At 53.2% G+C, this 12,604-nt stretch overlaps 1 protein-coding gene across 4 annotated transcripts in view; it reads left to right on the top strand.

Moving 5' to 3' along the window:
* Positions 1-12,604, top strand: part of SEPTIN9 (septin 9) — a 145,821-nt gene that overhangs the window by 32,997 nt on the left and 100,220 nt on the right. Inside the window, exon 1 of one of the 4 annotated variants that reach the window (XM_038546494.1) lies at positions 1,172-1,272. The exons of the other annotated variants lie outside the window; for them this stretch is intronic. The gene's annotated coding sequence lies outside the window, so the exon portion shown is untranslated. Of the gene's footprint in view, positions 1-1,171; positions 1,273-12,604 lie in introns of those variants that run through there. 4 annotated transcript variants of the gene reach the window in all.

Genomic DNA, 12,604 nt, shown 5'->3' with positions numbered 1-12,604 from the left:
TCGGCCATGGTGCTGTGTGAGACAACAGAGGATGCTGTTACCTGATAACAAGCAAAGATGTGGGGGCTGGAGGGGGCGGTGGGCTGGGGGCTTGGGCTGCCCCTCTGTGCTGTGTGTTTAAGGGTGGCTGGGGGGGTGTACTCCAGGAACGCCCTGCGGCCCCCCTCCCGCCCCCGCCCCCGCCCCAGCTTGCAGCTCTCTGGGGAGGAGGGGACACAGAGGGGCCTGGGTTCTGGAGACCTGCCTGGTGGGTGCATGGGTGCCCTCATGGCTCAGTGAGGGGTGGGGTGGGGCCTGGGGAGGGAGGGGGCCGCACAGCAGGAGGGGGGAAGGACTGGGCTGCAGGAAGCTTTTCGCCCAGAAGGTGGCAGCACAGGCCGCCGAGAGCCGGGCCCTGCCGGGTTCCATCCTCCCGGTATCTTGGGGAAGAGGCTGCAGGGTGTTACTTCCCCTTCCCCTTGGGCTCCTGCAGGCCCGGCCACCCGGTGGCGGGTGGCAGAGTGGGAGTCACCTCGAGGCCCCCGAGGCCCCAGCGCGGGAGCGAGGACTCCCTCCTACACTGGCTGTGGCCTCCGAGCTTTGGGGGCTTCAGCGGAGGGGTCTCTCCTGCTACATCCTTCTCCTTCCCTATTTTTGGTGGATGTGTCTCAGTCTCTTAAATTTTCCCAGCTTGTTACTGTGAAAAATCTCCAAGACACAGCAAAGAGGAGAGAATTCTAGTGCCAACCCCCCCATACCTCCATCACCCCCATTGATGCACCTTTCGCTCTCTTGGCTCCAACTCACGTCCGTCCCTCCATCTGCCCACAGTCTGTGTGATTTTGGGGACCCCTTTTCAGAATAAGCTGCTGCTATCTGTGTGGATTATCCTGCAAACACTTCAGCTTGCTTCTCATTAGCTAGAGTCCAGTATTTGTTTATGGTTCTTTTTCTTTGAGGTAAAACATGTACGTGCCACGAAACTCCCCAGATCTTGAGCATTGCCCCTCTGAGTCTGGACACAGACTTACACTGTGCCTCCCAATCCCTATTGGGGTACAGAGCATCATCCCCATCCCTGCTCCTTGCCAGGCGGTTTCTGCCTCCACCTTCCTAGGGGCAGCCAAAACTCGGGTTTTTCCCTCTATAAATTAATTTTGCCAGTTTGCGTGGGTTTTTTTTTTTTTTTTAGATGTATCTGTGTTTCCGCCAGCACCAGTAGTTTGTCCCATGATTGCTGAGTGGTCTTCATTTCATGTTTCCAGTGGAGACTCTTATGAATAAGATGCTGCTGTGAGTATTCTTTTCTTTAAAGATTTTTTTAAAAAGATTTTGTTTATTCACGAGAGACACAGAGAGAGAGAGAGATGCAGAGACACAGCAGAGGGAGAACAGGCTCCCTGTGGGGAGCCTGATGCAGAACTCGATCCCAGGACCCCAGGATCACGCCCTGAGCCAAAGGCAGATGCTCAAGCACAGGCGCCCCAAAGGATATATATATTTTTTTTAATTTTAAGTAATCTCCATACTCAACGTGGGGCTCGAATGCACAACCCTGAGATCAAGAGTCGCACGCTCCGCCAACTGAGCCAGCCGGCCATCCCTCCTATGAGCATTCTTTTTTTTTTTTTTTTTAAGATTTATTTATTTATTTATGATAGACATAGAGAGAGAGAGAGAGAGAGAGGTGCAGAGACACAGGAGGAGGGAGAAGCAGGCTCCATGTCGGGAGCCCAATGTGGGACTCGATCCCGGGACTCTAGGATCGCGCCCTGGGCCAAAGGTAGGCGCTAAACCGCTGAGCCACCCAGGGATCCCCTGCTATGAGCATTCTTATACAGTGGTGCATGTATGGACATACGCTTCCATCTGTCTTGTGTAAATACCAAGTAGAATTATTGGACCAGAGGGTAGGTGGGTATGGGTTTACTTTGACAAGAAACGGCCAGATCTTTTCCTAAAGTGGCCATACCATCTTACACGTACCATGTCCTCGCTGGCATTTGGTGCTGTCTCTCCTTATGATTCCCTCCTTCTGGTGAGTGTGTAGCGGTATTTCATTTAGGGCTTCCATTTGCATTTTCCTGATGACTAATGCTGGCGAGCACATTCTCATTTGCTTACTGGGGACTCGTCTACTTTTCCTTTGTGAAGGGTCTTTTCAGATCCGTTGCCCATTTTCAAAGTAGGCTGCTTGACTTTTATTCTTTCTGGATGCTGGTCTTTTGTCAGATGCATATACTGGAAATATTCTTTTCCTGCCCTGTGGCTCACATATTCATTTCTTAGTGTGATTATCTTTGGATGAGCAAAAGTTTGTCATTTTAATTTTGATGAAATCTGATTTAACAGACTGCTTTTCCTCTGTGGTTACCGCTTTCTGCGTGCTTTATAAGAACCTTTGCCTGCTCCCACGTGGCACAGAGTGTCTCAGTGGTTTTTTTCTAGAAGCTTTATGATTATAGCTTTTATGTTAGGTTTTACAAATCATCTTTTGTGTAATGAGGTAGGGGGTTAAGGTTCAGTATGTTGGGTTTTGCTTGCTGCTTTGTTTTTTCCGTATGGATATCCAGTCGTTCTAGCACCATTTGTTGAAAAGACATCGCAGAACCTTGGCACCTTTGTTGGAAATCCATTGAATTTGTATATGTGGTTCTATTTTCAGAGTCTATCACATTGTACTGATATTTTGTCTATTCTCTGGCCAGTACCACACTGTTTTGGTTAATGTGGCTTCATAATAAGCTTTGACATAAGCTCTCCCAATATATCTAAAACATTGCTTTACATGTTCTTTTTATTTATTTATTTTTTAAGATTTTATTTTTTAAATATATTTTTTATTTATTTAACATTTTTAAATATATTTTTTAATATATTTTTTTATTTTTGTATATTTTTTTTATTGGAGTCAATTTGCCAACATACAGTATATAAAATTTTATTTTTGAGTGATCTCTACACCCAGTGTGGGGCTTGAACTCACAACCCAAAGATCAAGAGTCGCGTGCTCTACCAGACTGAGTCCACAAGATGCCCCTAGACACTCTTGGCCTTTTAAATTTCCTTATAAATTTTAGAAGTAGAGAGTCAACCATTTTATTTTTTGGTGCCGTTGTAATTTGAGTATATATTTTAAAAATTTCATTTCCAATTGTTCGTTGCTGGTATATAAAATGCAATTGGTTTTTATATATAAACCTTATATTCTGTGAACTTGTCAGAGTCATTTTTTTATCCTAGTACTTGTTTTATTTATTTATTTCTGATCTTGATTCTTTTAATTATTTTTTCTTGCCTTATTACATGAGCTGGAACTGCCAGTACAATATTGAATAGAAGTCAGTAGACATCCTTGTCTTGTGCTGGAACGTAGGATGTTAACTATAGATTTTCTAAATATGCTCTTCGTCAGATTGAGGAGATTCCTTTCTCTCGCCCTAATCTGCTGGAGTTTTTAACATGAATGGATATTGACTTTGACAAATACTTTTTCTGTTTCTATTGAAATGATCATTATTTTCTCCTTTGTTCTACTAATAAGGTGAGTTACAATGATTGATATTTGAGTATTAAACCAAGCTTGGATTCCTGGAATAACTCCCATATGGTGATGATATGTAATCCTTTTTATATATTGCCAGATTTGATTCGCCTAGTTTTTTTGTAATGGATTTTTTATGTAGACCCATGAGGGATATTATCGGTGTGGTATTTCTTGGTTAGTTTGTTTTGGTAAGGCCTTTGCGAGTGGTCTTTTGGCCTCATTAAATGAGCTCAGAAGTGTTCCCTCCTCTCCATTTTTTTTTTAAAGTTTGATTGATTGATTGATTGATGATAGACATAGAGAGAGAGAGAGAGAGGCAGAGACACAGGAGGAGGGAGAAGCAGGCTCCATGCCGGGAGCCCGACGTGGGACTCGATCCCGGGGCTCCAGGATCTCACCCTGGGCCAAAGGCAGGCGCTAAACCACTGAGCCACCCAGAGATCCCCTCCTCTCCATTTTTTGTAAAAGTTTGCATAAAATTGGTGTTCTTTCTTTCTTAAGTGTTTGGTAGAAGTCAATAAGGATGCCATCTGTCTCTAGAGTTTTCTTCCCGGAAAGCTGTTTTTTTAAATAAGTTCTTGTATCAAATATGTTAAATGAGTTTAGTATTTAATTGAATACATTAAATGTATTTGATACATCTAGAGAGTTAGTCAAGGTTTTTACTTCCTCTTGTGTCAACTTGCATAAGTTGTGTTTTGAAGAAATCTGTCCATTTCATGCAAGCTGTTGAATTTATTCATGTAAAGTTGTTCATAGGGGTGCCTGGGTGGCTCAGTCAGTTGAGTGTCTGCCTTCAGCTTCGGGTCATGATCCTGGGGTCCTGGGATTGAGCCCCACGTTGCATCATCAGGCTCCCTGCTCAGCAGGGGGCCTGCTTCTTCTTCTCCCTCTGCTGCTCCCCCTGCTTGTGCTCTCTTGCTCTCTCTCTGTCAAATACAATCTTTTTTTAAAAAAAAAATGGTTGTTCATAATTTTCCTTTATTATCATTTTAACATCTATAGAAGCTTAGGGATAACCCTTCATTCCTAACACCGGTGATTTATGTTCTCCATCTCTCTTTTCTTTTTCTCTCTCATCACTCTAGCTATGAGTTTATTGATCTGTAGATCTTTTTTAAAGAACGAACTCTTGGCTTTATTTTTTTTTTTTTGTTTCCTTTATTTCTATCCTTATCTTCATGACTTCCTTCCTTCTGCTTACTTTGATGTATCAGTCAGGTCCTAGGCAGGAAACAGAAACCACAGCACACAGTAGTTTGAAGAGCAAACTGTAATACAAATAATCATTAACAGGTAAAAGCTAGTTTGCTATGAAAAGGGTAAAACAAGACTGTGAGGAACATAGGGCACTGAGTAAAGAAGCAGCTACTTCAGAAGGAAACACAGGGGAAGCTTTGTCGCTTTAGATTTGGCAACAGTTTCTTGGCCAGGACATCAAAAACACAGGCAACAAGAGAAAAAAATAAAACAACAACCAGATAAATTACATTTCATCAAAATTTAAAACTTTTGTGCCTCAGAGGCGCCCTGAACAGAGGGCAAAGGCAGTCCGCAGAATGGTGGTGGTGGGGGAGTGGAGGAAATATTTGCAAACCATATATCCATAAGGGATTAATATTTAGAATATATAAAGAACTCCTACAACCCAACAACAACAACAACAACAAAAAACCCATTAAAAAACTGGCAAAGGAACTCAAATAGCCCTTTCTCCAAAGAGGACACACAGATCCCAACAAGTCCAGGAAAAGATGCTCGGTGTCCCCGATCATTAGAGCAACACAGATCAAAACGGCAATGAGATAGCACTTTATGCTCGCGAGGATGGCTATTATCCAAAAAACAGAGGATACCACGTGTGGGTCAGGATGTGGAGAAATTGGAGCCCTCGTGCTCTGTTGTTGGGACCGTAAGGTGGTGCAGCCACTGTGGGAAGCAGTATGGAAGGTCCTCAAAAACTTAAACCTAGGATCCTCACGCGATCCAGCAGGTCCACTTCTAGTTGTATTCCCCGAAGACCTGAAAGCAGGGGCTCTCGCAGGTGTGTGTGCATGTTCACAGGAGGCCGTGGCCGGCGGGGCTGGCGTGAGGGGAATGGGAAGTTAGTGTCTGAGGGGCACAGAGTTTCAGTTTGATAAGATGAAGAGTTCTAGAGATGGGTAATGTTGATAGTTGCACAACCACGTGGCTGTCCGTGATGCCACGGAAATGTAGGCCTCAGTATTGTCAGACGGTGAATTCTTGTGTTGTGGATGTTTCACGACACCCACGCGAGGAGCAGAGGTACCTGCGGGGCTGCGGGGACAGAGCACGGGAGGAAGCGAAGGACTCGGAGCCCCGGCAGCCCTGCCTCCCTGGGTCGGGGCCCCAGGCCTTGCTGGAGAGAGTGTGTGGTTGCCACGGAAACCCGTGGTCTCCTGGTGGCAAAACGTTCTTCCCAGAGGGTGTTGGTGGGGCTGGTCTGTAGGAGCAGCTTACGGGGTGGCAGAGAGGGCGTGGGCAGGTTGGCGCTGGTCCAGGGGAAGTGTTGGGGGGCTGGGGGCCGAGGGGTTAGAGCTGGTGCCGGAGACACCCAGGGAAGGGCGGGCCCCAGGCTGCCCAGGAAGAGAAGCCCCTTCCTCTGCGGTGCCCGAGGGAGCCTCTCCCTGTCTCTCCTCCTGCGCCGTGTGTGTGTCTGTGTGCGTGCAGAGGAAATGATTCACACCCAAGTGCAAAGGTGGGGGTCAGAGCAGGAGCCCCTGGAGGAAACGGGGGGGGGGGAGGGGGCAGGAGATGTGACAGATATGGGAGAGGCTCCCTGCACACCTAGAAGGCCCGGTGGAGATTTCCGCAACGCCCAGGATGGGGCTTCAGTCTCATTTCTGAAGTTCACTCTTGTGTCATGAGGCCCGGGATCCTTCGAGGTGAAAGGAAAGGAAGGAACAGGACTTCCCCTGCAGGGCGTGTGCGTGTGCACGTGTGTGTGCGTGTGTGCGTGCGTGCATGTGTGCACAGCTCTCCTTTCACATTTTACCATCCTCCTGACCACCACGAAGAACTTCTGCGAACCTCTCCCCCCTGCCCGGTGTTGCGCGTGGTGGGACGTGTGCACACGGGCATGCAGGCGTGAGTGGGCGCACACACACACACACACACACGCACACACATACGCACACAGTCAGGGGCGAGCACTCCTGCAGATTGTACCTAGGCCTGGCAGGAAACCGGACTCTGGGAAACTTCAGGCCCCACCTTTGGCACAAAACTGTGCTTTTTGTTGCTGTGCATTCAAGGGAACAGAAAGCGGGGGTGGGGCAGGGACGGTTTATGTGCAGAAGAGCACTTCTCACCAGTATCCCGTGCAGTTGGGGGCCGGTTTGGGAGGTTCATGTCCCAAGCTCGGGGGGCAGAGGCGGTGGGGCTCGGGATTCCCATCTGAGCCCAAGGAGACTCGCAGGCCGGGAGTGGGCCCGCTCCAGGCTGGGGCTCCTGCAGTTCTGGGCCAGGATCCTGGGATCGCCCCGGGAAGGACCCTCAGCCAGAACCCCGCCCAGTGGCTCCCCACGTCAGCTCAGGGCAGGTGGGCAGCCTAGGAAAACACCAGGTCCAGGCCGACCCCCCAGACCCCTGCATCCAACGAGGTGGCGGTGGGAGCGAGAAGGGGCCCTGGGCAGGTGCTCCGGGGGCACGGTGGGAAGGCCTGTGGGTGCTTGCTGACCGAAGCCGGGGTGGGCCGCCGCCGGGCCCCACCGATGACATAAAATAGCGGATGCAGACTCAGGCTGCAGGAGGGGGGACGTGGCCACGGGGCCACCCTCGCTCAGTCCCTGGACGGGTGTCCTGTCATAACAGGTGAGGGCAGACCCCGGTTCTCTCATGGTTCCAGGGCCAGGAGTCCACGGTCAGGGCTGGTTCCCTCTGAGGATCCAGGGGGAGTCGTCTCCGTGCTTCTACCTCGTGTCCAGTGGCTGCTGGCCTTCCGCAGCTTCTAGAAACCTCACTACGGGGCTGCCTCTGGGAGTCTCTGTGTTCACACGCATTCCCTTCTCTTACAGAGACACAAGTCACTGGGTTTGGGGCCCGCCCTCACCCGGATGCTCTCATCTTAACTCCATCACATCTGCAAAGTCCCAATTTACAAATAAGGTCGTGTGCACAGGTCTGGGTGTTAGGGCTTCAACATGCCTTTGTGGGGGACACAGCTCGACCTGCAGCAGAATCCATCTGCCGAGGGGCCTCTCCAAGACTCAGGTGTGAAGGAGGATGTGGGTGGACAAGAGAGGGCCTTGGGTCAGGGGGACTCAGATGCCATGGGGAGGGGGCGCTCGGAGAGAATCAGGGCAGGGGTTGGGAGGGGACCTGTGTCTGAATAGCTGGATGGTCGTCACATGGAAGGAGAAAGGGACTTCGTTTGAGTTGCTCCAAAATGCACAGCCAGTGCCAGGTCCCAGGAAGTGCAGCTTGACTCATTACATAAAGAGGCATTTTGGGGGCACCTGGGGGGCTCAGTGGTTGAGCGTCTGCCTTTGGCTCAGGTCGTGATCCTGGAGTCCCACGTCAGGCCCTGCATGGAGCCTGCTTCTTCCTCTACCTGTGTCTCTGCCTCTCTCTCTCTCTGTGTCTCTCATGAATAAATACAATCTTAAAAACAAAAAAAAGGCATTTTGCCCACAGGTTGGATTTTCTGACAATGGAATAGGCTGGTTCACAGAGTAGTGAGTTCCCCATGCCTGCAAGTATTCAAACGCGGACTGTATGGAGATTGTTCAGGAGAGCTGTAGAAGGGACCTCTGAGGTGCCTGCCGGGACCGGGTGTCTGTTATTTTAAGAGAACTTAAATCTCAAAGTGTAACGATGTGGGGAACATGCCTAAGAGGGATGGGGGTGGGGGGCCTTCTGCTCAGGCCCTACGCATTCTGCTTTGTCTTTTCGACTGGGGGTCAGGCTGGGCTTGATCCTGCAGCGCTGTCTCCTGGGCCCTTTGCCTCTGGTTCCTAGGGAAGCCTCAGCCCCGTGGCCCACCTGCCCAGGCCCCGACATCGTAATCAAGCGTCAGACGGGTCTGGGGAAACGTGTGCAGGCAGTGACACGCGTGGATGAACACCTGGCTGTGTGTGGCACGTGTGGGCACCTGCCCCCGCCGAGGCTGCCTGGCACAGGGCCGCCGCCCCCCCGCCGCCCCGATCTGCTCTCCTGGGTCTCAGGCAGCTTCGAGAACGCCAACTATTGATGCCTGCCACCTGCCAAGCTCTGCTTTAAGCACCTAATAACACGGGTCTGATGTGTTTTTTTTACTTGCTTAGCAAACCTGTCACACTTGCTCTGTGCCGGGCACTGTTCTAAGCGCTTTACAAAGGGTAACTCGTTTTCGATCCACCGTAACTTTTTGAAGTAGACAATGTTTATCCCCCATTTTATAGATGAAGAGAGTGAGGCATATGGGGTACAGGGACTTGCCCCAGACCTGCCCCCCACGTCTCCCAGCGCACACGCACACATGCACACAGCCATTCGGATTCACTCTCACACGTGTGCTCGACGGCGGCTGTTGTCCCCGGACGTGAAGTGGGTCTCTGAGCGGCCGGGGCCCTGGTTGGGGTCAGCATCTCGCTGCGGACACCGAGGGGCATTCCCGTAGCCTCAGCCTGTGGCCAGGCCCGTCTCCCGGGACCTGGATTTCCCCCAGAGCCCCTGCCCGGCCCGGACGGTGGGTGCCCCGCCAGCCCCTCCCACCACCGCTCTGCTGCCGGCGGACCTGGGCACCCAGCAGCTGTCAGGGAAGGAAGTGACACTTGAGCCTCCGGGAAGCTTTGGGAGAAGCAGCTGCGGGGCCGTGCCACCTCCTGCTGCCACCTCCCTGCCCCCGAGGACGGGCACGGATAAAGAAGCGCTTGAGCGTTCCCAGCGTGGTGCCTGCTGGTCACACGGGGCCAGCGAGGAGCTGCCCTCGTGTCCTGTGTGCTGGCCACACACCAGCCCAGGCCGGCGCCGCCTGCAGACACCGGCTCCTCATTGCGCCAAGACCCGCTATTTCACGGGGAGACTGAGGCCCAGAGATGTCGAGAAACCTGTTCCGTCTCCACCAGCCAATAACTTAGCAGAGGCAGGACTTCTGAGGGCCGTGCGACCCCCAAGTCCACATTCTTCATATTGCCTCAGGCCCAGAAGAGGATCAGGATGGTTTTCCACGAGCTGATTATTCCATGGTCTGTGGCACTTGGCCGCTCGGCTCATTGTAGTTGCTCAATAAAACGCTGAATGAATGGGTGGGTGCTCCCCCGTTGGCCGGCAGGACCGAGGGCTGATGGCTTGGGCCCAAACGCCTGTCTCCGTTCCCTGGCCCAGCGTCTCCCCTTGGGGTATGTGACCTTGAAAACAGTGACCCCCTCCGTCCTGCCTGGGACAGGACAGCGTCTCTTGAGTGGCGTCAGGAGAGCAGCTGGGGATTACCAGCGCCCTGTGGCTGGCAGGCCGTGCGCCAGATTCCTGGCACGGCTGTGTGGGTGATTGTCAGCCACATGTGTGTGCACAAGTAGGGCTTGGTGCAAACGCATCCTCCCCCCCGCCCCGTCCCCCGTCCCTCGTCCCCCGCCCTCCCGCACCAGCCCCCTGGGTGGCTGCCAAGAGTCTGCTCTGGAACGTTGGCCACCGGGGGGTCTTGCCTTGTGTCCTGGCTGTTGTGGTTGTTCATTCATGTCACGGGGCTGTGCACAGGAGCCTGAGCGTGGATTGTGGGTCATGCGTGCATCCTACGCCCCTTCCCATTGGGGCATCACGGGGGGGTGGCAGAGACACCCGCCTCCAATCTCACGCACAGTGGCTGCGACATCGGAAGGCCCTTGCGCGGTGAAGGGCTCCCGTGGGGCCCACACGGACTCCTCCTCCGTGCCAGGGTTCTGAGTATCCATCCTTAGGAGAAAACCAACATCCGGATCTCTGAGTGGTGCAGGGTGGGTGAAGGCGTTCCAGAGAGGACGCCTTGTGGGTGAAGGCATTCCAGAGAGGACGCCAGGCCAACCAGGGACCTGGGGCTTAGACTCCTGCGAAGGTTCACTCAGCAGACGGGTGCAGCATCCCGGCCCCGTCCCGTCCCCTCAATGCACACCGCGTGCCCCTCAGCTTCGCCCGCACAGCCCACGTCCCGTGCACCTGGCCTGGCCTCCAGCCCAGTCTCCTGGGCCTCTGGAGCCTTCTGCGAGGACTCAAAGCCACAGCCCCTGCTGCCCATGATTCTGCGTCGGGCTACACAGATGGACGTGAGGTTGTCCCGGCAACTCCACGGATGGATCCCTGGGGCCTTGGCAGGCTCTTGCCTTTCTTGCACCTGTGCCCCCCATGGGGAAATTCGGGGATGGAGAGGCTTGCCTCCCTGTGGCTTCTCAAGGATTCAAGGAGGTGATAGCGCAGGAAACAATGTAATAGTAATCTTAAATGTAATAAATGCAGTGGGCTGCAGGCAACGCCCGCCCTCGCCCTCGGGAAGGAAGTGGGGCTCCTCCTCCTGCTTTCCTCCATCTGTTCCCCCTCCCCCTTACCGCCTCCCCCATGCACTAGCACTAGCACTACAGTTCCCTGGCCCCAGTGGCCCCGTCAGTCCTACCTTCTCTCTGGGTCTCTAAGTGGGGGCTCTAAGTGGGCTGCCCCAGCCAGGGGGTTCCGACTGGCCGCAGCCCTCAGCCTGCTTCTCAGTCCGCCTGGGGCCTGCTGGGGGCTAGGGGGCAGCCTCGGGACACAGGCCCGGAAGGGGGCTCTTGGACCGAGGGCCGTCTGGCAGGACAGAGCCCTGCGGGGAGAGGGCAGGCGCCACTGGAGGGGAAGCTATCGAGACGCTCGCTAGTGCTTTATTTATGACTTCGGATGTTTGCGGGGTGAGCAGAGCATAGTGAAGAAGTCATTGGCCCCACGTCCAGAAGTGTCCGCTGGGTGGCTGGACAGGGCTGCTGGGTGGGGGTGCTCCCTGGGCAGGCAGACAAGGCATGGGGCAGGGGCTGACGTGCGCTTGGCATCTGTCACTCGCCAGGCACTGTGCGCGGGAGGGAGCGCTGGCATCGGGGCCGGCCCACGCTCCCCTGCAGAACCTTCCAGGTGCAAGTGGGGAGGGCATAGTCAGGACTGAGAAGCCAGGGCCTTGAACCTTTAAGGCATGCGCTCAGTAAGCCTCCATCTGACAGTCTTCAGGGGGAGGGAGAAGGCGCATCTGCACTTGCAGGGCTGCATTCCGACGCGTGGGGGTCTGGCCTGCCCCGACCGCTGGTGTGGCTCCCCGTACCTCTCTCCTCCCTCCGTGGATTGTGAAAATGGCCAGACATGCAGCAGCGTTGGAAGCATTCTACGGTGCACACCCGCATGCCCATCCCTCAGATTCCACCATCGGCACCCAGTTATGCCCCTCTGTCCACCTGTCCCTCCTTCCATCCCTCCGTAGGTCCCCCTTGGTGTTACTGCTGGTGCATTTCTTTAAGATTTTATTTATTTATTCATGAGAGACACAGAGATATAGAGAGGCAGAGACACAGGCAGAGGGAGAAGCAGGCTCCCTATGGGGAGCCCAGTGCAGGACTTGATCCCAGGACCCCGGAATCATGACCTGATCCCAAAGCAGACGCTCAACCACTGAGCCACCCGGGTGTTCCCCAAGTTCCTATTTTTATGCCAGACACTCACTGCCACCGATCCCTTCACTCTAGGGGATTGCTGTCCCTCGTACATGGGGGAATCGGGGACAGCTCAGAGGGGTGAAGTAACGCGCCCGCGATCCTGCTGCCGGGTGAATGGCCAGCCCGGGTCTGCACGCAGCAGTCGCACCTGGAGCCCGGGCCTCAGCTCCTACAGATGTTCTGAGGCACATGCTTTGTCTCTGACATGGCCACATCTGTTCTGTGCAGCACAAGCTGTTCGCGTTGGTGACCTCTCAAGGTCCATCTCGACGCAGAACTTTCCAGAGCACTCCGGGCCTACTCTGGGCATGTATTGTTTAGGCGTCCCCTCTGCCTTATGCGAGCATTTGTCCTCTGTTAAGCTCAGACCTTTGTTTTCCGATTCCCGATACCCAAACAAGCAAACGGGACACACCTTGGGTGAACTGCACTGTTCATT

The sequence above is a fragment of the Canis lupus genome, chromosome 9 (assembly GCF_011100685.1).
Source record: "Canis lupus familiaris isolate Mischka breed German Shepherd chromosome 9, alternate assembly UU_Cfam_GSD_1.0, whole genome shotgun sequence".
NCBI lineage: Eukaryota > Metazoa > Chordata > Mammalia > Carnivora > Canidae > Canis > Canis lupus.
The sequence above is the reverse complement of the archived record's forward strand: the minus strand, read 5'-3'. Positions and strand labels throughout refer to the sequence as shown.